This window comes from Mugil cephalus, chromosome 16 (assembly GCF_022458985.1).
Source record: "Mugil cephalus isolate CIBA_MC_2020 chromosome 16, CIBA_Mcephalus_1.1, whole genome shotgun sequence".
NCBI lineage: Eukaryota > Metazoa > Chordata > Actinopteri > Mugiliformes > Mugilidae > Mugil > Mugil cephalus.
This window is the reverse complement of record NC_061785.1, coordinates 1419391-1443979: the sequence shown is the minus strand read 5'-3', so window position 1 is coordinate 1443979 and position 24589 is coordinate 1419391. Positions and strand designations below refer to the sequence as shown.

Sequence of the window (24589 nt, the reverse complement as noted above, 5' to 3'; positions counted from 1 at the left end):
AACATATTTTAACAATAAATATCTGTATTTCTAATGTTTTTTTTGTAAAAGAACAGAATATTATTATTATTATTATTTATAACAGAACATGTTTTCATGGTATTTTAAATTTGACATGTAAAATCGCAGTCTTTTTCGTTGATTGTCCAGATTGTTTCTGTATTTTTAAAATACAAAAATAATCTGTCCAAATAAACAGTAAAATTCCGTTATATTACAATTTTTACAGTGTACTTTTCTTGTCAACAAGGCACCAAAGGTTTGGTGCAGCCTGATAGGCTTTGAGGTAGAGGTCATTTTGCAGCGTTATGATTTCAGTTTCCACCTGTCCAGCATCCAACCTGAACGTTGCACTTAGTTGCTCAGAAATGCAACTTGTGTCCACGTTTATGAAAGGATTGGAAATGAACGACACACATGGCTCAAGCTGCTCAAGGTCACAAAACCTTTTCTCAAACTCTTGCCAAAGTCTGTTTATGACATGAGAGTACTTTTCTGCAACTTTGTCAAAAGTCTCAGACTCCGAAGCATTGTCTTTCAGCACCATCTGCACAGAGGGGAAGTGCAGCACCTTTTTTCTCTGTAAATGCACAGAGAAAATGTTCATCTGGGCTTTAAATGCATTTTAAAAAAAAAACTTATCATGTCAGCAACAGTCTTACCTTTGCCCTGCAGCTCACAGTTCAAATGGTTCAGTTTCCCAGTAATGTCCGTTAAAAATGCAAGTGTCCACTCAGTGTCCTCCAGCAGCGAGGTGTCTTCGCCTTTGGATTGCATGAACTCTTTGATTTCAGCCAAAAGTGACAAAAAACGAAGCAAAATTCGTCCCCTGCTTAGCCATCGGATTTCCGTATGTAGTAGCAGGTCACCATATTCAGCTGACAGCTCCTCCAATAGCACCTTGAATGTTCTGTGCTGTTTAGCTCTGGAGCGGATGTTGTTTATGATCTTCACAACGGGAGTCATCACGTGTCCAAAGCCTTTGCACATAACGTCTGCTGGTGAATGATGCAGTGGTAATGCATAAAGTTTGGGAACTCTGTGTCACCTTTACAGTGCGCGATGAATGCTGTATGTCGGCCGATCACAGCAGGAGTGCCGTCAGTAGTCACTGATATCAGTTTTTCCATTCCACCCTTTTCTCCGCGAAAAAAACTCCTTCACCGCGTTATAGATGTCAATTCCCCTCTAGTTGTATTTAGGGGCAGCAGTGTCAGAAGATCTTCTTTTGTGGAGAAACCATCAAACACCATAAAACCGGATAAAGACGAGCAGCTGCGCTGTACTGCTGCTGTCCACGGACTCGTCACACTGGATGCTGAACCACCTGCACTTCGCCAGATCCCGGTCCAGCTGATCGACCAAGTTCCCGGACATATCCGACACTCTTCTAACCATTGCAGATGCAGAAAACGGATTGAAGCAAATTCCTCAGTTGCTAGAAAGGAGAATAAACATATTATGTTTGTTCAGGAGGGAGATAAGGCCAGATCAGCGAGGTGCAGGCATAATGTAGGGCAGCTAAGTGTGGGCGGAGCCTGGGAGCTGAGGACCGACCTAGATGGCCGGCTGATGATTCCATAACAGATAGCCGTGACCCTCAAAAGACCGGACGTGCTGTTGTGGTCTGAGAAAGAAAGGATAGTGTATTTTGTGGAACTAACTGTCCTGTGGGAAGACAGAGTTGAAGAGGCGAATGAGCACAAGAGAGATAGATATGCGGAGTTGGCATCAGAAGCGGAACAGCGAGGCTGGAGCGCCCGTGTGCGCCCACTGGAGGTCGGCTGCCGTGGATTTGTTTTGCAAAATCCGCCGTTGCTCTCCTGTGTGAGTCGGGCTTTCGCGGAAAAGAACAGAGGGTTGCCGTAAAGAATATGTCCCTGGCAGCGGAGCGAGCGAGCCAGTGGTTGTGGCTACGGAGGAAGCACGCTAGCTGGGGAGCATGCTAAAGGTAAGGCTAGCTATGTACTGTCAATAGGTAGCAGTTGTAGTAGGATTAATCTAACTGGTCAGTTGAAAGGCACATGGTGGCGTGGTGGCTGCATTAAGGGGGGTGACTCCAATTTCTTTCCTACTGCTGGTGGCTAGGCTAATTAGCTGGTGTTTTCCAGTGTTTTACTTCGGTGGCTAAGCTAATTACCTAGTGTCTGGTCAGAGCTGGTTCAGACCTTCATGGGGCCCTAGGCAAAATTCTGCTAAGTGGCCCTCTTAACTGAACCCCACAATGTTCAGCAGTCACACCTGACACCCAGTGCTTCCACTCCCCCCACCCCACCCCTTAAATATATTGCACTAGTGTAACCACCTGTTGGTCTAACTCCAAATAAATACAGACCAAATCAAACCAAACTAAATGTGTAACAAATTACTCACCATCAAAAATGTCCCTTTCTGCACTTTCTGGATGCAAAATCATCCTGTCCTATCTGGTTGTGTCCCTCCACTGGCTGACTGGCTGGACTCTGTGCTGCTTGTTAGAAACTTAAGCATAGCACCTGTAAAATATAGATAAGGCTACTATTAATTCAGCTCCATCAAATTGGCTGCACTTGTTTTACCTTCACATACTGTACTTAAAATGTAAGTGATTTAGATTATTATTTAACCTGATCAGCATGTCCCAGCGTAGAAATACAGAAGCCATTGTTTTATCACTGGACGCTGAGAAAGCCTTTGATAAAGTTAACTGGGCTTTCCTCTTTGCCACCCTTCAAAATTTCGGCTTTGGAGAGTCATTTATCCACTGGGTTGCTGCACTGTATAATTCACCTAAGGCCACAGTCACCACCAATGGTTTCACATCACAAAGCTTCACCTTACAGAGGGGAACCAGACAAGGATGCCCCCTGTCTCCCCTACTGTTTGCTATATTTATTGAACCGCTCGCATCAGCAATACGTCAGAACTCCAGTATCCAGGGTATCCACTCATCCATCTCTGAACACAAGATCAATCTATATGCTGACGATGTTTTACTTTACTTGCAACAACCTCAGAGATCATTACAGGAAGCTTATAATTGTATTTCAAAATTTTCAGCCCTCTCTGACTACTCAATCAACTGGTCCAAATCAACAATACTACCAATAACGGACAAAGCATGGGATCCTGCAGACCATAAACCCCAACTACCCTTTTCCATAGGAAATATCAAATACTTGGGCATAAACATCTCACCTAAATTGTCAGTTAGTGCAATTGAACTTTGATCCACTTCTGGATAAAATCTGTGATGACCTGAAGCGCTGGACCAATCTTCCTATCTCTCTGATGGGACGCATAGCAACAGTTAAAATGAAAATTTTGCCACAAATTAATTACTTATTTTCCATGATCCCCTTCAAACCCACAGCAAAATGGTTCCAGAACCTAGATTCTGCAGTCACCAAATTTTACTCCAAAAACAAACAGACAAAAATTAGCCTCACCACCCTTCAAAAAAATAAATCAGAAGGAGGACTTGATGCACCGAACTTTACAATCTACTACCTGGCAAATCAGCTACAATACATCACCAAATGGATAAACCCAGAGGCAGATTACAATTCGTGGTTAGAAATAGAACAGGCCGACTGCCTCAACATATGCATTTCGGACCTGCCCTTCATTACAATCACCCTTAAGCGTCATAACTGCTTCCAAAACCCCATTATTGCTGCCACCCTGTCGGCTTGGTGGAAGAGTCTAGAGACCACAGGATCCCTGCTGGAACCCTGTGGGTTCTCCCCAATTTGGCACAACCCTGACTTTGTGAATAACAAAGTCCCTCTTCACCTTAGCACTTGGAAGCATAAAGGAATAACCCAATTCCATCACCTCTTCCAGGGGAACTTACTTATGAATCACAGAGATTTATTTGATACGTTTGAAATAAGAAATGGAAACTTCCTCCAATACCTACAGGTGACCAAGACAATCAGAAAGAAAATCCCAGTGCTCCAGAACTGCATACAGCCACCACAATTCGTCACCAACATTAAAAAACTCACACCGAAAAAGAAGAAAACCCTCTCTTTAATATATAAGCTGCTATCAACCACACATTTAATACATGTACCAATATCAAAATGGGAAGCCGATCTTTCCCTGTCTACAGACTTTGATTTCTGGATTCAGATCTGCCAAAATATATTTAAAATGACCAAAAACTCGAATTTACAGCTGATCCAGTTTAAAGTACTCCACAGATCACACACAACTCAATACAAGATGCATAGAATGGGCTTCTCCCAATCCGACAAATGTACGCAATGCACCCAAAACTATTCAGATTCTTATTTCCACGCTCTCTGGCTCTGTTCTCCGGTACAGCACTTCTGGTCACTTGTAACACAGAAACTCGCCTTAATTTTAGACTGCAGAATCCCATTAACCCCTAACTTGTGCCTCATTGGTGACCTGGAAACAATCAGTCTTCCTCACCATCTATCACAATCTGTCCTTGTAGCTCTCATCATCGCCAAGAAAAAAATCCTTATGAACTGGAAGAACAAACAGTCACTAAACATTTCCCAGTGGTTGAACCTTCTTTCCGATTATACAGTATATCATTGGAGAAAATATCTGCTACCCGAAAAAATCAGTTGACTCTGTTTGCCAAAAAATGGTCTGTATTCTGCGACTCCCTCAACCTTAATTTACATCTAGACTTTGCCTGCTAGCTTTTGCCACTTCTGTTCCACTTACTGTAATGCTATAATAATATTTCTCTTACAGTGATGAATGTCGTTATGGAAAATATTTTATTGCCCTCTTCATCCAGGTTCACTAAGGAGGATCCCCGGACCACAACACCTTGAGCATGCATTAGGGGTGCCCTACTCCTTCTCACCCCTGGGTTGACTTCCGGCCCTGAGCGGTTTACCCGGCTGGCCTCCCTCTCCCCCACGTGGGGTGGCGATGGAGACTTGCCTGGGGTTCCCTGTGGCTTCGGCGCTTGCTCACTTTCCTGGGGTCGTGGTGTATCGGTGGCCGACTCTCCCTGGATCTCCTGGTGGGCCTTGGCGGTCTGGGCTGGCGGGCTCCCTGTCCCCTCCTCTCCCCCCCCTCCCCTCTGCAGCGCCCTCCTCCCTTCGCCCGGCCCCTCCTCCGGCCCCTCCTTCCTTCCGCTGGTGGCTGGGCCCTCGCTGGTCGTGGGGGGCCTTCCTGGGGTCCGGGGGGCCCCGTCGGTCGGGGCCACGCCCGGCGCCTTGGGGTCGGAGCCTGAGGGTGTGGGGGGCTGCCTGAGTAACACCCTGGGCGTGTCCAGTCGCTCCGTCGCGCTGGGGCTGGGGGGGCTGTGGGGGGTGGGTCTCCGTCCGCCTTGGGGGCACCCCTGCCACCACGGGGGGATGGGGGGGTAGCTGATGCCATTGCTCGGCTGGTCGGTGTTGGTTCTTCGGGGTTTCCTGGGGGTCTGTCGCATCCTGGTTGCTGTTCTGGGCTGGGGGCGGGGTCTGGTCGGGGGACTTCCTGAGTCCTGGGGGCCCTCGCCCCGTCTGTGGGTCCCATGGGCAGCTGTTGCGCCTTGGCCCTGCTGCCGGGGACTTGACCCTCACTTGCCTGCCTCCTAAATTGCACTCACCTCACACTCCACCATACACTATGTCGCCCATTACAACCATAGGTAGGTACATCACACACCCATCCCAAGTTTTTAATGCACCTCACCTTAGGGGTCCACCCAGGATCGGTCAGGGTCAGGGCAGGCTGCAGGACAGTAGTGTGCTGCAGTCCTCTGACCCACCTGACCCTCCTGTTTTCCCCCTGTCTTAATGCACCACACCACATCCAGGGTCACAGGGTCACGGTGTAGGGGCTTGCTTCCTCATCAGGGACTGAGGAAGCACAGTAATAGGGACACTGTCACTTTTCATTATCCATTGGCACGGCTTGGGGGGCCTGGTCCTCCGCTAGCAGGGGGATCTTGGGCTGGCGGTCTGTGGCCCCACGGCCGTTGGTAGGGGTATCTACCTAGGTTCTCTGGTGTCCTCTTGGCCTGGCTTTGTCTCCTGGTGCTGCGTGGCAACGGGTTCGTGGCGGCTTCCTTGGGTACCCGGTTGTGTATCAACTGGTTCGGGTGGTGGCTTGGTGCTTCCCCTCTCCCTTCGATGGGGGGCTGGGGTCTCTCCCTGGCGGGTGGGGGTTCTCTCTTCCCGTGGTCTCCCTGGCCCGGGTGCGCCAGGGGCATGGGGCCGGCTCCCTGGCCCCCCTGCTCGGATGGCCCGTCCCTGGTTGGGCGCTGGGCCGGTGCCCGTCTGCGGGGGCTTTGCTGGGCTCCTGGGGGAGTCCTCTCGGCTGGAGAGGTGTCCATGGCTGCCCTGCGGGCGGGGGGTGGGGTCTTTGGGGGGGGTGTTGGCGGCGGTGGGTGGACGGGCTGCGGTGGCTGAGGGGTGTGGGGGGTATGGGGGGATGCTCTGGCCTGCACCGACTTGTGCTCGCTTGGTCGGTCTGGGGGTGTTGGTCGTCGCTCGCCATCTGCGCTGGGGTGTGGCGTGCCCCGCGGCTACGGTGGTTCTCTGGTCCTGTCACCCATGCGCCCCACACTGGGGTGGAGGCTCTCGGGCGCTGGGGCTTCTGACCTGACTCTGGGCCCTGGTAATGGTCTCACTCATATTTAGGGAATGCCCACATGCTTGTGTTGTCACCTGCCAGCCCGTGCTGGATCACATCAAAAAGAATTGATGAGTCCCGGCTATTAAGGGCTGGATTATTGTTTTCACTCTATCACTACGTGCCCTATGGCAGACTTCTCTCCTTCCATTGGGACACCCTTACCCCCCCTGGACTCTCTCATCTCTCCAGAGATGACTGTACCCAGTCATACTTGAGTGAGGTGACTTGGGAAGCACAGAACCCTGCACTCCACTAGTTCCTACTAGCACCACATGTATCTCCTCCACTGTCCATCCTTCTACATCGTTTCTTTCCTTTGTTCCCCCCCTCTATCCACTGAGGTGTAGCACTGCCCTCCCTGCCACACAAGGTCACTACACTCAATAAAGATCAACAGGACAGTTCTCAGGGAGGGCTGGTGATGGTCACACTCACGCACTGAAGTAATAAAGCTTTCAGCTGCAAGAATATACAGTAACTGCATCAACCTCATATAATGTTGACACCCTGTGGTGTTCAACTATGCAGACAAATGCAGACAAAAAAAAAAAAAAAAAAAAAAAAAAAGATTATTATTTAGCCTATTTAGCACCATTGTCATAATATTTCAGGAGTTTTATTTATTCATTAATATATCTGCATCTATATTTGCCTGTGGGCCATCCAAGCAAACAAAATTCAATATTAGAAATTATTTATCCATAACTTTCCATTCTGTATAAGTGCAGTTGTTTAGAACTCATCCACTCAGTTGTTTTTGCAGGGTTTAGAACCTGCCTCCACCCCAGCCCCTCCGTTAACACTGTTTAGGTTTTGAACAGCATAATCCTTTGTTGCTTTTGTTCTTTGGGCTTCCTGCATAGACACCATAGACTGTAGCAAAAAGTGGATGGAGGCTGCAGTTTTGGTTTAAACTTAAAGGACGTTTAGGTTGTAATTAGGTGAGTATGGCCAAGTCTATTTGTTCCTATTAAGACCAGAGTATTTAAGGAGGTGAAGGTCTCTTTGGGACAATTTGAAGTTTTGTGTTCAGCTTATTAATTATCTATGTGTTTGTGAGGATTATTCTTCACTCACCCTGTAGGAGGTGGCGTTGCGCAGTGGGAAGTCATGCACATTATTGGCCTGGTCTCATTAATAACTGACACAAATGACGACAAAACTAAGAATGTTTTCCTTCCACAGCAGTCCATGATATATGATTTACATGCTAAATCAATTTATTACATATAGGGACATGCAATATGGCAATGAATCATAGGGAGATAAGGGGGTAGAAGTTAATAAGTTTATACTCCTTCCTAGTCCTCTTTGAACTGATCTTCATATATTCTTTCCTTTTTCCCTTTTCTTTTTTATCTTTGTTCAAACTAAACTAGACTATAATGTTCTACAACTCCATGAATGTGTACACATTGATTTTCCTTTGACGACAACAGTTTTTGTCATAGTTACACTCTCTGTCAGCAGAGGGCAGCCTTGTCTAATTTTGAGTAGCCATCAATGTAATTTTAGCAATAATATCAGTATTTATTCTACAACTCTAGAAAACTGAACTATTTTTAACATCAAATAATTACCCCTGAACCTTTATAAACAAAATGTGCAGCTCCTAAAATGTGAAATTTAACCTTTTTTCTTCTCATGCACTACAAAGACGTCACTTTTCTGTTGTACAGAAAATTATTCATCGGCCAATTGAGAAATAAATCAGCACATTATTAGATCCACTCTCTGTGTGTTTGTGGGAAAGAAACAAGACAAAACAACTTGATTATTTGCATTCATTTTAATCTTAATTATATACTGTATGGAGGACCAATGAGAAATGATTCATCAACAGAAATTAACAAATATATATTGAAAATGAAAACAACCCAATAACAAACATATAAAAAAGTTATTAGAATCAATCTTAACATTACAAATGTGTTAATCAAGCAAACAAATCAAACAGGAGATAATAAATCTTAAATATAAAATGACCAAAACCTTCTAATCAGTTAGAGCCTGCGATAATAAAATAATAATACAAGGGATTTTTAACCACATACCAGTTAGAATGTGAAATATCGTCAAATCAGAGCAACACATACTAAACATAATTAATCAGTAATAAACTGCACAGAGCAATGCAGTTCCCAAACACCCCTCAAAGTGAAGAACATAAAATACACTGAAGATTGAAACCTTAATGGGTAGAAGCAGCTCTGGTTATATCTGTTTTGAGTTGTTTGCTGCATTCGTTTTTTGTCCACAGCTTCATGGCTACATAAACCGGCTCAGTGAATGTGGTGTTGAATGTGTTAAATGAGACTAGGTAGTAGGACAGAGTTCCTGCAGGCCAGTCCAGAAGCCAGACCAAATTGTTTCTGTCCATCACATTTTTCACATTATAGCATCATCCGGCTTTGAGAAATCATCGGTGACCAGGATCATGTCTTTGTAGTGGTAGATGCTCGCTCCTTTATATTTCTCATTTGCAATTGCTGCCACAAAGAAACCAGATTCACTGTTGTTCTGCTGAGTCCCTGTTTTGTTATGATCATGGATGAATTGGGCTTTTTGTCTCATTTTTGTTATCACTTCATCTGAAAAGCACCATTTGTCCTGGGTAGGAGTGTCATCTCCACTATGTCGTACTTTCAGTGGATCCAGGTTGTCTGACATTTCCTGGAGGAACGGATCTGTAGTTTCCAGGGAGGTGAACACAAAGCAGAGAACATCCTCTACATTTAGATCAAGAACCTCTCTCTCCAGTTCTGACTGGTTGGCAACAACCTTTATTCCTTCCATCTTCTTCAAACAGGAGGCTATGACGATGACTTCTCTCTCTGTAGAACTCATCCACTCTGTTAATTTCTCATGACTGAATGGTGACTTATCTCGGTCATCAAAGACTTTTTCTAACTCCTTCTCATCTTCTTTACCAGCCCTGATGGCAACGAGTTTGTTCTTCATGATGTCTTGGAGAGCAGCTACATAGTAATCACACAGGGTTTGGAAACGGCTCAACTTTTCATGAATCTGTGGGAAATATCCAGCAACTTCATCTGCCAGAAGGTCGTTGCAGATCATCTTCATGTGGTGCAGATCTTCCAGAGCATCATGAGCCTTTCTTACAAGGCCAATGCTGATCTCAGATATCACCTCAGCAGCTTCTGAATGAAAGATCTTCAGTGGTGTCATTCAAACCTTTAGTGGAAGAATATGTTCTTTATTCTCTCCTAGTAGATGTGGCAGTTGTTTGTATGTGTTCACAGCGTCTTCAAATGTCACAGGGTTAGTATCAAGAATGAAGTCTCCATAGGAGTGGCAGGTAAATTTGTCAGTCAAAGCTTTTTCTTGGTCATTCAGCTTCAGCGAAGCGTCCCCTTCTATGTTTAACGAGGGGATCTTCTTTATTACAGCTTCCATGTTCCCCTGAATGTCCTGAACGCTGCTAGCATCTAACTTCTCACTGTCAAACACAAAGAAAGCATTGGCCCCGTAAAGGATGCCGGTGACCACATGCGTTGCTGAATTTATCACAGCATTGTCTATTTGTTTGGTGGTTTTGGCTTCAGGAGTCACCGACAGCTGTTTGAATCTGGTGGTAACTTTGTACTGACACGTGACTCTGCTCTGATTCTTGCGTTTCTTCTATCATTCATATATTTGGCAGATCCTCCAACTTCAATCAGTCCACTCAGAAAACTGGCCTTCAGGGAACCACTGACATCCAGCAGAGAAGACTTATCATCAGTGGAATCAGATGAACTGATCTCAAACTCACAGCTGGGCCGGGCACTCTCTCTTATCTTGTCTTTCAGAGTTTCATCATCCCACAACGTGATGCCTTGAAAACAAACCTTTGAACGACTGACACACATGAATCTCTGTCTCTGAGAGAAACAAATTCATAAAGGAGTCATTATGTTTTCTACTTTGTGCTCAGAGTGAGTGAAACCTTTTCTTTCAGACATGAAGCTCTTCTAGGATTCGGTTTATTTTTCTTCCAACAAAAGGCCGAAGCAGCGAGACTCTGAATTAGTGACATTTTCACTTTGATTCGAGCTGAAAACAAACTAGAGAGAGATATTCTGCCCATGTTGAGTCACTGAAATTCACTTTTCAATAAAAACTTCTTAATCGTTTTCATTAAAACTTCAAACTAAATGACACGTGCCCTCAAAAATAAAGAAATATTTGCACAAAAAGGGCCCTAAACTAAACCAGCCTGAGTCCTTGTGTCCATTGTTTAAAGCCCTGTGAGTCTGTAGTCATAGTGTGTGTCAGGGAAATCAAAATTTATCTGGTTTTAACGATGGAAAAGGAAAAATTCTTTAGCCCCTTTTTCTGTGTTCTTTTTTGTTATTAACTTCCCTACAATAACAATTTCAAAAAAGTTTTTTTTAAGAACAAAACACTGAGTGGAAAAAAAAGAAAAAGGAAAAAAAAAAATTCTTTTAAAATCTTAGTTATATCGTTTTTCCAATGTGCTGAATAACGCAAAACCCAAAAGTAAAACCTCTGAAACTTCCCAATGAAAATAAAAAACACTTTAAAAAGGCCCTCGGATCATAAGCAGCGTCTTGCTGTTTCTTTCTCTTCTTTATTATTTTTTTTTTAATTTTTTTTATAGTTGATACAACTAAGACAAAATATAATAAAAATTATTAAAAATTAATAAAAAAATGAAGGTCCCCCTTTCTCTGTCCCCCTCTTCCCCCCACCGGGCGGGGCAGGAGGTGGGGTGTATTTCATAAAAAACCTACAGGCCCTTTAGAACTGGCCGGAGTTGCCTTCCACCGGGGAAAGAAAGAGGACACAGAAGGTGAACCTAATAAAGTGGCCGGTGATTTACACTGAACCGTTTTAAAAAAGGGAAAAACATGAACAATAAAACCTCAACCCTCCTTGTTTAAAACCCTTGGTATTAGAGAGGGCAAAACATGATACCAACTTGTGAAGTTTGTTTTGTAAATTTTTAGCAAATTTGGTCTCTGTGCTGGGTGCTTCCTGAAACCAAGGGGAAAGCTTTAAATAGTCAAGAGGACACATTTTTTGGGGGGGGGTTTTTTTTTGGTAACTTCCTGTTTGGTTTTAATCTTTCCTTTTTTAAACACCCGTGTAGTTATGAAAATGCATTGGGGGATCCCCTGGCAGTAAAAAATTACACACTAGCCACACCTGTCCCCTGGTTAAAGCACCGGGGAAAAACACATCCAGGTGGTTCCTGTTAAAGTTTGGGACTTTAAAACTAAACAAAACTTTAAACAAGAACTGAATGATAACTGTTTGGGGAAACTTTTTGGGTGAGGGACCCAAACATTTTTATTTTTTTTCACTGGTTTTTGCTCAGTTTTAAAATGATCAGTTAACTTTTAAAAATGGACAGGGGTCCAACAAAATTTTTATGACTTCATATGAAAACATTTTGGAGGCATCAAATCAAGGTCTCGGCGGTTGGGCTCTCAAATGTTAAAAGGGTTTAAGGTTTAAGATAAAGGGTGACAATTTAAAATAATTCAAACTGATTTTGATGGGGATTTTAGAGGGTCAGTGACAATACAAATTTTTCTAAAAACTTCTCTTCAACAAAAACAGGTAAATTTCAGTGAGCCCAAAAATTTGAACCCTGGGGGGACAACAGTTGGAAACACAGCTGATTTAAAAACAACAAGGGAAGGAAACTAATGTCTTTCACCAGCTAATGACACAGGGCAACACCCCAGAAACCTACAAAAATGCAAAAAGTCATAAAATTTGGCCCTTAAAAACGAAGAAGTAGTATTTGGGATAATACGGGTTTTCAGTTTTTTTCCCTGAAAATATATAAAAAATTTCCAAAAAAGGTTGAAAATTCCCATTTTTTGATCTTTGAATGCTGGGAACATAAAAACCCAAAGGTGATAATATGTGAAATTTTGGGAAGATGTTTGGTTTTGGACCTTTGTCTGAGCCCCTAAATAAACAAAATTATAAATAATTCAGCCTCCTCTGTGTTCTTATAAACCTTCTATAGAAGTCTGACATGAAACCCAAAGAAATAAAAAGTAGTTCAACCTAATTAATTTGAGGAATTATTAAATTGGGGAAATTTTAAAACCATTTAATTCTTTTTTAAATTTTATACAAAAACAAATGAAAGATATATTCCAACTCTAAAATGGAAAATTTTAATCCTAACTTTTTAATATAATTACTATTATTATTTTAACTATTTTCATTTTTTTCTAGCTTCATGAAAAAAATTTTTACTCTCCATCCATCTTTATTCAACTCAGAAATGTTCAGACTTCGGATAGCATTTTGTTATATTACGGGTTTTAATTTGGGGACGATAAAAATAACGGGGGGTTTTATTTGTCCCATTTGCGGGAACATTAAAAAAGTGCAGCAGCGTTTTTTTTTAAATTATTATTTTTAAAGGAAAAGCATCATTTTTTTGAGTTTGACAACACAGATTTTATTTTTTCCAACTTTGTCCTGAATGCCCCCAATCTAAGCCCCACCCCCCACCTTACTTCTGGAAAACGGGTTTTACTTTCTTTTTAATTGGGTTAGGTGAACTCAACCGGGACATAAACCCCATAAACCCTTTTTTTTTTTTTTCAAAGATTTTAAAACTGGTGAAACAGGGGGGAACCTGAGGGGTGAGCCAGATCTTTATCTTTCGGGCCTTTATAAAAGCCACGCCTCCAACACATGAATAAATCCAATCAGCTGGGGCCGGAAAAGAGGAAGGAACCGGGGGGAAACAGTCTCCCCCTGACTCTGACTGGGGGCGGACCCAAACAAAAATACACAACGTTCAAAATTAGAAAAGGGTAAAAAATCGTCCTGAGGGAAAATGCATTCGGGGATACCGGGAAAGTACAAAGGACACACTAATACCCCCCTGATCCCCCGGTTTAAAAGCACCCGGGACAAGAATACACCCAGGTGGTTTTTTGATCAGATGGGACTTTAAAATTTAAAACAAAATTTAACAAAAAGAACGGGAAGCTGATGAACTCCCTGTGTCTCTGCTACAGGTCAAAACTGGTTTTCAAAGTCACTCTGATGATTTTTTAAAAAACAATGAGGGACAACGAGCGGGCTTCTTTTTCAACAATTTTTTGGGAAAAAGTTTTTGGAAGTCGACCTGGGGTTTAGAAACCTGGAAATGTTTAACTGGTTCACTTGAATGTTGTGTTGTACTTTACCTTAAAAATGTTTCCTGAGGGCTGTTTTCCAAATTTATTATCAGATACAAACAGGTTTTATTCCAGATTTTCCCTTTTAAATTTCTGTAAACCCGGGAGAACAGTTTACAAGTTTAAAAATTCTTAAACAACCTTTTAAAAAATTATGATTCAGGAGTTTAGTTGTGTCTGAGTCACCGTGTTCTCATCAACGCTGCTACCCATCCAGGGAAGGGCACATGAACATCAAAACAAAAAGAGAAAATTAAGGTAAAAAACCCCGCCTATTAGTTGTCACCCCTATTAAACCCCAATAAAAAACTTTCTGGGTTTAGGCCCGTGGAAAACCCCAATGATCTGGGGTTCCCCATTGAACAAAATAAAAAAATTGTCCCAAGAAAACTTCCCCTCATTTTAGAGTTTGGTCAAATCAAAAACAAACACTTGGAGTTGAAAAAGATAAATATCAGAGTCATTAAACCCTTTTTTTTCATATTCATTTCATTTTAAATTGGGTTTTAAATGTTTTATTTTTTACCCTGTTAAAAACAATTTAAAGGTTTTAAAGTTCAAAAACATTTTGATTGTAAAAAAGATCTGGGGGTCACTGGAAAAAATTCCCCGAAAGAAACCCCAATTAAATTTTAATTTTTAAATTCTGAATTCATTAGTTTTTATTTAAGGTAAAAATGTCTTTGGGTGTACAGTTTTCCAAAATTCCAACCAAATTTTAAAAAATAAATAGTAGAAAAGTATTTAGAGGCCTTCCTATCTGAAAAACTTTAAGTGTTGTGGTTTTTATCTTAAACCTTTGGGTTTTAATGGTCCCCTTCCAGTTTGGGTACTGATGTCGAAGGGGTCAGGGCCCGAGTGTGAAGACACTCCGTGTTGGGCTTGTCTCTTTTTTTGGTGTCATTGTGGAGCTGGGGGAGGTAACCATTTTGGTCCCAGTCCCCGGTTTTTCTTCAAAGGGCATTCTGAAATTTTGGGTGAAATTTTTAACCTTCCCTTTCCCCTTTGACCAGTCTCCCATGCATGATGCTGGAAGCAGCCCCACAGCATCACTTTGAAAGGGTTTTGACTGACGAAATGATTCTTTTTTCCCTTTCCAGGGTTTATTGTTGTCTCTTAGAGAGCCTTTATAAGTTTGCATTGATGACGGTTTAGAGCTGTTTCTAAGGAACATGTCAGCTTGTTAAAATTTTTGGGGTCCCTTTTTGTTTTAAAAGGGAAAACCAAAGGGCTCTCCTGTATCCAGCTGTGTCCATGGGGGGACTGAGCGGGCTAAGGCCCCCACCTGTTGACTCCCAAACATGGACACAGTCTGCTGAAAACCAGGGGGAAAAAATCAAAAATGATGCCCTTTATCAAAATATTGAACACATTCTAGCAGCAGGAGAATTAAAAAAAACATTCATCCATCAGATGGTGTTTTCTTCATCCCCCCCCTGTTTTAACACATTTGTTCTGTGAAGGCTTCTAGTTTTTGGCTCTTGGGGTTTTGGGCCCCGGTGTCATCCACATATCTGAAGCAGGTGTTTTTTCTCCCTTTAGGAGCTCAATGCTCTGCTTTTCCCCTTCCCCATGTAGAGACTGACCCCAGTGGGTTTACCCCTGGAGACCCCCCATGGGCCCCCAGCCCGGTTTTGATGTGGAGAAAGCCTCATTGTATCTGAAGGATGTGGTATTTTGACGGAAAGGGCAAAACAGGACACATTCGAAAAAAGGGGGACTTGGGTTTCCCTTTTTAAAAGTCTGTCTTCTTTCTGGAAAGAAACCCCGGAGTAGGGCTTCCCTACTGGAAACTAATCCCTCAAACCAAAACCTGGTCCTCCCGCAGACACTGGAACAGTATCTAGGCTGGAAAATTTCCCTTTGTTTCCTGAAACTTTTCCTGTTATTTGAAATTTTAAAAATTAAAAATTGTATTTACAAGTTATATCCTGTATTTGGAGGAGGGTCCTTCAACAGAAACATGATTCTCCCGAACCAGCTGTGTGTCCGAAGAGTGAACCGGGGCTAAGAGTAAAACCCGTTACCTTCAAAAAAAGGACACCGCCCCGATGATCCAGGGTTTAGACCCAAAAGCAATTTACTGAACCCAAAAAAAGGGGTTTTACATCAAAAAATTTTAAAAATTAAAACTGAAGGGAAACCAGAAAGAATTTACTCAGAATGTTAAATTTAGGTTTTTGTTTTAAAAGGAAATTTTTTTTCCAAAAAGCAAAGATCAGATCCCCCGGAACAAAAAACGTGTCCAAAGAAAGTGACTTGGGCTATGGATAAACATATTTTACTTCAAAAATGGGCAAAGTCAGTGAAACCAGGGTCAGAAAGAACAAAAAGATCTATTCATCATTATTCAGTTGTGTTGATTTGTCCCGTATGGTTTTTGTCCGAGTTTATCTGTATTTTTTGTTTCCTCGTTTAAAAAAACCCCATTCAGTCATCAGAAAGGGGGGTTTTTTTTGTTCTCATCTTGTGTTTGTGGCAAACAATTAAAAAAGATGATCATCACCAAAGTATTATGTTAAAGAAGTGATTTGAATGAAAGTTTTTCTCCACAGACTTCAAACAGCAGATTCAGTGGGGTTTTCCCCCCAACAGTTGAGCACACATCACAAAGACCTGGACTCCATATTTATGGGGGAGGAAAAAGTTTTAATTACCCGCTGGGTAAATGGGTAACCTCAACAAAACACAAAAATCCAATTCTGCTTGGGAAAGTCTTCATGTTGCATGCTGACCAACCAAAACAGGGCCTTTTACATCAAGTGACTGGGATTTATTCTGTTCCCGCTGCTGGAAAGGGGAACATGGTCAGTTTTATGAAGAAGGAGCTGAAGAAGGAAACCAGAAAGGGTTTTGAGTCCAATTTCCCAGAATGCTCCAAAAGACAGAAAGGGAGGATGAGGAGGGGTTTGGGGGGTGAGGGGTGAAGAGCAGAGGAGGGGGCGCCCGAGATTTATTCCCGAAGATGGGCAGTGAAAATTCCTGAGGAGAAAGAAAACAGGAGGGCCCGGGACTGTTTGCAAGCTAAGAGGATTTAACAAACTTTAAATTTGGTTTGGGAAAAAGGAGATGGAGGAAAAAATGGAACAAAACTTGGGTTTTTTACACTTTGAAGTTAATATGGGTCAAACATCGAATCGATCTTTGAATTCTACTGGGGCCCGAAAAAAGTCACATGTAAATGTTTTTTAAAAAAGAATGAAATTCACTGTTTTAAATTTCGTTTCTTGTTTGTTCAGGGAAAAGGTGGGTGCAGAGGTGGACGTAAAGTTAAATCCCAGTCTGAAAAGGGGAAATTCCGTGTGTGTTTGAGGGGTTGCTAAAAACGGGGAAAACCCCCCCTTCTGAATAGATCTACCCCAGAGCTTTAAAATCACAGAGGGGGGACTGCAAAAGGGTCCAAAGAAGAAACAAAGAGGTCAAACAGAATTTAAAAAAGCATCCCGGAAACCCCACAGACCAGAAAAAAAGCTCAGACAAGAAAACCTCTTTTTAAAACCTCAAACCGGGAAAACATGGACCAAATCAGAAGAGTGATGACAAAAGGAGTGGGTGGCAATTGGGGGAAAAATCTTTAAAAACAAAGTTCACTTGGACTGGGGTGAAGACAAAGCCAAAACCCGGACATCCTTTCATATTTCCATTTACCCTTTTAGAGGGCAAAAGTGGTGAAAAAGAGAAGTTCAGCTTGGTTGGGAAATTTTTCCTCACTTCTTCATGAAACCAAAGAAGCAGGAATCTGCAGCTTTGAAAACCTCCAGGTTGTGTTCATCTTTGACGGTCTGGATGAGTGTCGACTTCCTCTGGACTTCCACAAGACTGAGATCCTGACTGATGTTACAGAGTCCACCTCAGTGGATGTGCTGCTGACAAACCTCATCAGGGGAAACTGCTTCCCTCGCTCGCCTCTGGATAACCACACGACCTGCAGCAGCCAATCAGATCCCTCCTGAGTGTGTTGACATGGTGACAGAGGTCAAGGGTTCACTGACCCCCAGAAGGAGGAGTACTTCAGGAAGAGGTTCAGAGATGAGGAGCAGGCCAGCACATCATCTCCCACATCAAGACATCACGAAGCCTCCAAAATCATGTGTCACATCCCAGTCTTCTGCTGGATCACTGCTACAGTTCTGGAGGATGTGTTGAAAACCAGAGGGAGGGGAGCAGCCCCAAGACCCTGACTGAGATGTACATCCACTTCCTGGTGGTTCAGGCCAAAGTGAGGAAGGTCAAGTATGATGGAGGAGCTGAGACAGATCCACACTGGAGTCCAGAGAGCAGGAAGATGATTGAGACTCTGGGAAAACTGGCTTTTGATCAGCTGCAGAAAGGAAACCTGATCTTCTATGAATCAGACCTGACAGAGTGTGGCATCGATATCAGAGCAGCCTCAGTGTACTCAGGAGTGTTCACACAGATCTTTAAAGAGGAGAGAGGCCTGTACCAGGACAAGGTGTTCTGCTTCGTCCATCTGAGCGTTCAGGAGTTTCTGGCTGCTCTTCATGTCCATCTGACCTTCATCAACTCTGGTGTCAACCTGATGGAAGAACAACAAACTACATCTCTGAAGTCTAAAGTCTTTAGAAGCAAACCTAAACTACCACGTCTACATCAGAGTGCTGTGGATAAGGCCTTACAGAGTCCAAATGGACACCTGGACTTGTTCCTCCGCTTCCTCCTCGGTCTTTCACTGCAGACCAATCAGACTCTCCTACGAGGCCTGCTGACACAGACAGGAAGTACCTCACAGACCAATCAGGAAACAGTCCAGTACATCAAGAAGAAGATCAGTGAGAATGTGTCTGCAGAGAGAAGCATCAATCTGTTCCACTGTCTGAATGAACTGAATGATGGTTCTCTAGTGGAGGAGATCCAACAGTCCCTGAGATCAGGAAGTCTCTCCACAGATAAACTGTCTCCTGCTCAGTGGTCAGCTCTGGTCTTCATCTTACTGTCATCAGGAGAAGATCTGGATGAGTTTGACCTGAAGAAATACTCTGCTTCAGAGGAGGCTCTTCTGAGGCTGCTGCCAGTGGCCCAAAGCCTCCAACAAAGCTCTGTAGGTGGATTTAGGAACTATTTGAAACATGATTCATTTAGAAAATGACAAATAAAACATTTGATGTTGATTCTTCTTCAGGCTAAGCAGTTGTGACCTCTCAGAGAGAAGCTGTGAAGCTCTGTCCTCAGTTCTCAGCTCCCAGTCCTCCAGTCTGAGAGAGCTGGACCTGAGTAACAACAACCTGCAGGATTCAGGAGTGAAGCTGCTGTCTTCTGGACTGGAGAGTCCTCACTGTAAACTGGAAACTCTCAGGTCAGGATACAGCTGCTTGTTGATCAGTTAAATCCTGATTTAGGTTCATGTTTGGTGCACAGGTTCAACATGTGGAGGATTTTCCTTCTTCTTCTTGATTTCTGATATGTTTCTATCTCCAGTCTGTCAGGTTGTCTGATCACAGAGGAAGGATGTTCTTCTGGCCTCAGCTCTGAGCTCCAACCCCTCCCATCTGAGAGAGCTGGACCTGAGCTACAACCATCCAGGAGACAAGGGAGTGAAGCTGCTGTCTGCTGGACTGGAGGATCCACTCTGGAGACTGGACACTCTCAGGTTGGTATGAACCTTGTAATTCATATGTTCACATTCATGTTGCATCAAAAATTGTCTAAAGACTGAGAGAAGGAACAAGATAATACAAACATCTGATGAAGCATCAACATGATACCAACAAGAGAACAAGATATATGTGATGGATGTTACATGAGATGTTGTTTAAGCAATGTTGTTCAAGCGTGTGCTTAAACGTCATTTGAGGATGACGGTGATGCGTTCAGGACCGAGGCGCTTGCACGATTATACAACAATTACCAACAAAATAAAGTGTATAATTAAATATATATTCATGCTGATCGACATTTTGTGTCAAGTTTTAAAGTTTTTTGCGAGTGTTGTTCCTGTTTAAAGGGAAATAAATGGGGCCTGACTAATACCTGGAAACAATGAGGCACAGCAGTAGACTCCTATGTTTAATGGAACAGTTTACTACTCCAGCAAGTAGCCCGAGCCTTAGTAACGACCTAGCAACGGAGAAACTTTCTAGTCCCGTCAAAGTTTATGGAGATGGTGGAGTTGCCCAAACTGAATAAACAGCGCACATATAAACACTAAACTGCTTGGTTAGTTTAGTCTTGTAGTGACTAACATGTCTGCTGTAAAATCTGTGTTTTCATAGACAGACTGGCCTCCTAGTTTCACATTTATTTTGAAGCCTGCGCCATATCAGGGACTCACTGGAACAGCTGATGATCCCAACATTTTCCAGTAACTCCACAGAGTTGTAAAGTCCAAAAGTCAAAATGTATTGGACAAAGATCCATGGAATAATATCCAACATGAACATCATGTTTCTATCTCAGGGAATATTCCTCTTCAGTCCATATTAGTCCACCTTTAGCCTGTAGAAATATTTTCTCTGTGCTCACTGAACTGTTTGATCTCAGACGTGAGGAACAAATGAGTTACACCTGGATTAACAAGGCGGTCTAACAGAAGATTTATTAAAGAAAGCTGAAGTTGTAAACTCAGATGTATGACTTCATTGAAGTTGACTTCCAGTGGACTTATTCCTATTTATTTACATGTTATAGATTTTCAGGACGTGACAATGTGGAGATGGCGGAGTGATATTTTTAGTGATGAGTCAGCCGCGCTGTAACACTGATTTGAGCACGTCCTAAATGTCTCATTGACCAATCAGATTGCTTGGTCGGAACTACTTGTTGTATAATATTGAATAAAGTGGAGCTGCCAATAGAGGAACCATTGAAAATAATTAGTGTAGAAACATTTGTTGGGTAGACAGTGACCTCATAAAGTTTCTCTTATGAGGATAAACAGCAGCATAGGGACATTCAACTCTTAGTGACAGTTGTTCCATCACAGGTGAATTAGCTGCTATAATGTTTGAATAATAGAATCATAGGCAGGTTGGTGGATGAAGCATTCAGGTAGGAGTGGATAACTGCAGGTCATGAAGACTGGGCAGGTTGATGAGACCAGGACCATAGATGAGTTGTATGGAGCTCCACAGGTCGAAACATGAAGAAGATGTGAGAGGGATATGGCCCTGGTGCATCATGGGAAGTCCCCCAGCAGCCTAGACCTATAGAAACATAACTACAGGATGGTTGTGGGTCACCTGAAGATAGACAGTCTCTGAGGGTTGAGGACTTAACACAATAACTTTGGTTTGTCTGAGTTTACAAGTAGAAAACTACAAATTATCCAAGACTTTATTCATTCAAGTCACGCTTGGAGTTTGACCAACTGATCTGTTTCCTCTGGCCTCATGGATCATTTATCTGGGTTTCATTGTTGAAGTGAAGTTCTCACATTCTTCACTTGTGAATCAGAACAATGTTTTAATCGACCCGTTCTCATTCCCAAGGCGCAATATACCGACGATTTGTCAGGCCCCTAGACGTCTGATACTGACGTAAAAGGTACCATTCCACGTCTGTATGAGATGCTCTGGATTCTCGATTGACTTCAATGTAAACCCGCTCTCAGCGTTAAGAGACGCTTAGAGCAGATGCTTCAGTCCTCCATTCACTACAATAATAACCCCTTTGCGGAGAAATATGACGCGGCGATTTTTAGGATTTATTCTACTGAGATCGTCAACATTTCTCAACTTAAACACATCAAAATATCCCTGATAATTCAACAATAAAATAGCCTCATGTTATGGCTCTCACTTTGAATTTTTTTCTCCTTCGATTCTGAGAAGTAAGATCCATTTGAAACGTTGCAACATAGCAACATAACTACAGGATGGTTGTGGGTCTGAAGATAGAGAGTCTCTGAGGAGCAAGATCCATTTGAAACATTGCTGAACACGGTATGTCATTGAACACACCCTTTTTCGGCGGGATAAAGCTGCCACGTAAAAATTATAAAAACATGCCAAAAATAGCACTAACCCTGAAGAAGAATTCAGGAACTACATTTTTTTCCAAGTCACAATACACAACATAGATATTTGTAGTTCTGATGTATTCTCTCTATTATGTAAAGTTGTGACTGTGATCTTACCAAACTTTTCATGGGCTTTGGGGCCTGGGGAGCACAACAATATGATCAGATTTCATCTTTGTCATTGGTAAGAGGGTGAAATCAGGATTTTTCAAGGTTTCAACACTAGTCAATAGAGCCACCTATTAGTCTGCCCTCAGGTATCATAGTAGAGGTCAATAATTTGCCAAAACCGTTGACCCTGTGTCTGTAGCATGTTTTGTTGTTGAACAGTAAGTCTTCAAATGTGTCTCAGGTACAAGGTTCAAAGGGCACACCTGAGGAGCAGGACCCGCCCACAACTCTCATACTGACATATGTTACTCCCCAGGTCAAGGCCTTTGAAACAATGTCATCACTGTTGTCCTACGACAAAGTTTAATTTTCATCTGGCTCTCAGCCATGACCGTCTCAGGTGAACGTCCAAAGACGTCTTTCTGGGCCAAGCTGGATGAAATCAAACATATCTTAGGGGATATTTAGTGATCAAATTTATTCAGGATATTAAATTCTGTCTTATACATAGTCATACTTATAAATTAGGACCATTTCACAGCTAATTTGCCCCATAAACCAATCACAGGTCATATTTACCATTAACCATTTAAATAATATGATCATTAAAAAACTCTTTAACCCCTCCCCCTGTCTTAAAGGATTATCTTGATGATCAAGAATATAAGGAATAACTGTATCAGGATTACGCCCTTCCAATGGCATGACAACTGTCAAATCGAGTGCCATTTTATCTCCATTGAGACCACAGCAGAAAGACAAAATGTCTCTTAGCCACTGGCTCAGGGTCATGAAGGCAATGAAGGTGACATGCTTTCCTTTTTCACACTTATTTTATTTGATCAAACAGATGCACAACCAAAATATGCACCCATACAAACAATGGTAGATAACTAGAAACTGGAGCATCAAAAATGACAATTTCTGAATATATTCAAAATATAGACAAAACTTTGTGATTCTATGAATGATCAGCCTGTGGTGCTGTCCATGCATTTATAGTTGGTTATAAAATATAGTTACAGTATACATTTTATGTTATAGTAGTATGGATACAGTCCATTTGTTGAATTAACTTCACACTGTTGTAGTGAGGTTGGCATTTTCGTTATGCACAGAAATACATGAGGATCACTTAGATTTTTCATGTGAACCACAGAACCTTCAAATATTTCCAGTTTAACAGTTTAATGTCATATAGAAATCTGTACAAACCATGATAATGGCTTCATCCCTGATGGATGCCACGCTGTGGTTCTTGTTACGGCCACTGGTCTTTTCTGAGGTTCACCCTGTGTCTCATTCTACACAATTAACAAGAAAAAATGCAACACTTAAAATACAGTCCATGATTAAAGCAAAGATTATTAAACATCTGAAGTTAATTTCACAGAAATTGTATGTATACACAGTCATATCTATCTATCTATCTATCTATCTATCTATCTATCTATCTATATATACATACACACACACCCACACACGCATATATATATATATATATATGCACACATTGACTCCCCACAATAAATTAGACAAGAGTGTTCCCTCTGTAACAACTGTTTCCCCTCTTTTAAAAATAATAATGTTACCTCCATATGCTGAAGAAGTTCATCGGCCCCTGAAGCTTTTCCTCCAACTCAAGATCCTCTGAATCACTCATTATTCAAATTAAAGAGGAAAAACATTTTGACAGAACTCAGTGACACAAACAAACACATAACGAAATCAATCCACATGATATAACACTGATAATAACAATGGTGGGTCTGTTTGGCTATTTGACTATTTAGCAACATACAACTCCTTTAATGTTTGTAATAGATTTAATCCATCATTGGTGGATTAAATAGCTAATGCTGCAGTAGCCACGTGTAGTCGTTACTATACTCTATTTAGCAAGTATGCTGAAGGACACAGTGGCCATTTTTAACAAAGCATTATGTACGTTAAATCTGTTCCCTTTCAGACCCTGAATCAGTCTGGAAAACACTATGTGATTGCAGAGCGTTTCATACAGAGGTGGAACTGTACCTTTTGCGTCAGTATCAGACGTCCAGAGGTGTGAGAAATCGTCGGTGGTCGAGGATTGTGGGTAGTGTGGGTAGTGTAGTGTTTCCCACTATCCAAAACACGAATAAAAGTTTATTTCTCAGAATCCAAAGAGGAAAAATTAAAAGTGATGGCTACAACATGAAGCTACTTTACTGTTGAATTGGCAGTGATACTCGGATGTGTTTGTGTTGAGAAATGTTGACGATCTCATTAAAAGAAATGCTTAAAATAGTGAGAAAAACACTTCCGGGCAGAGTGTCCTCGATTCTCCAATCAGATTGAAGCTCGTAGCATCATATTTATTGTAGTGAATGGAGGCTGGAGCCTCTGCTCTAAGTGTCTCTTAACGCAGAGAGAACAACTGAGAACCCAGAGCGTCTCATACAGACGTGGAAGGGAACCTTTTACATCAGTATCAGACGTCTCGAGCGTGACAAATCGTCGCTATATTACGCCTTGGGAATGAGAACGGGTTAGTTTTAATACAATAGAATCAAATAATTTCAGGTGAACAGACAATTTTTATCCTTTTTAACATCACAGAGATTTTGTCAGAATTAATTTTGTAAATCTCTGGAAATGTTTTACTGGTTGTAGATGATAACTCTGAAAAAGGAATGTTGACATGAGACACATTTAATGTTAAGATCAATATTCTGTTGTGATTTCTCAT

At 42.1% G+C, this 24589-nt stretch overlaps 1 pseudogene; it reads left to right on the top strand.

Moving 5' to 3' along the window:
* Positions 1-24589, top strand: part of LOC125022384 — a 50771-nt pseudogene that overhangs the window by 22981 nt on the left and 3201 nt on the right.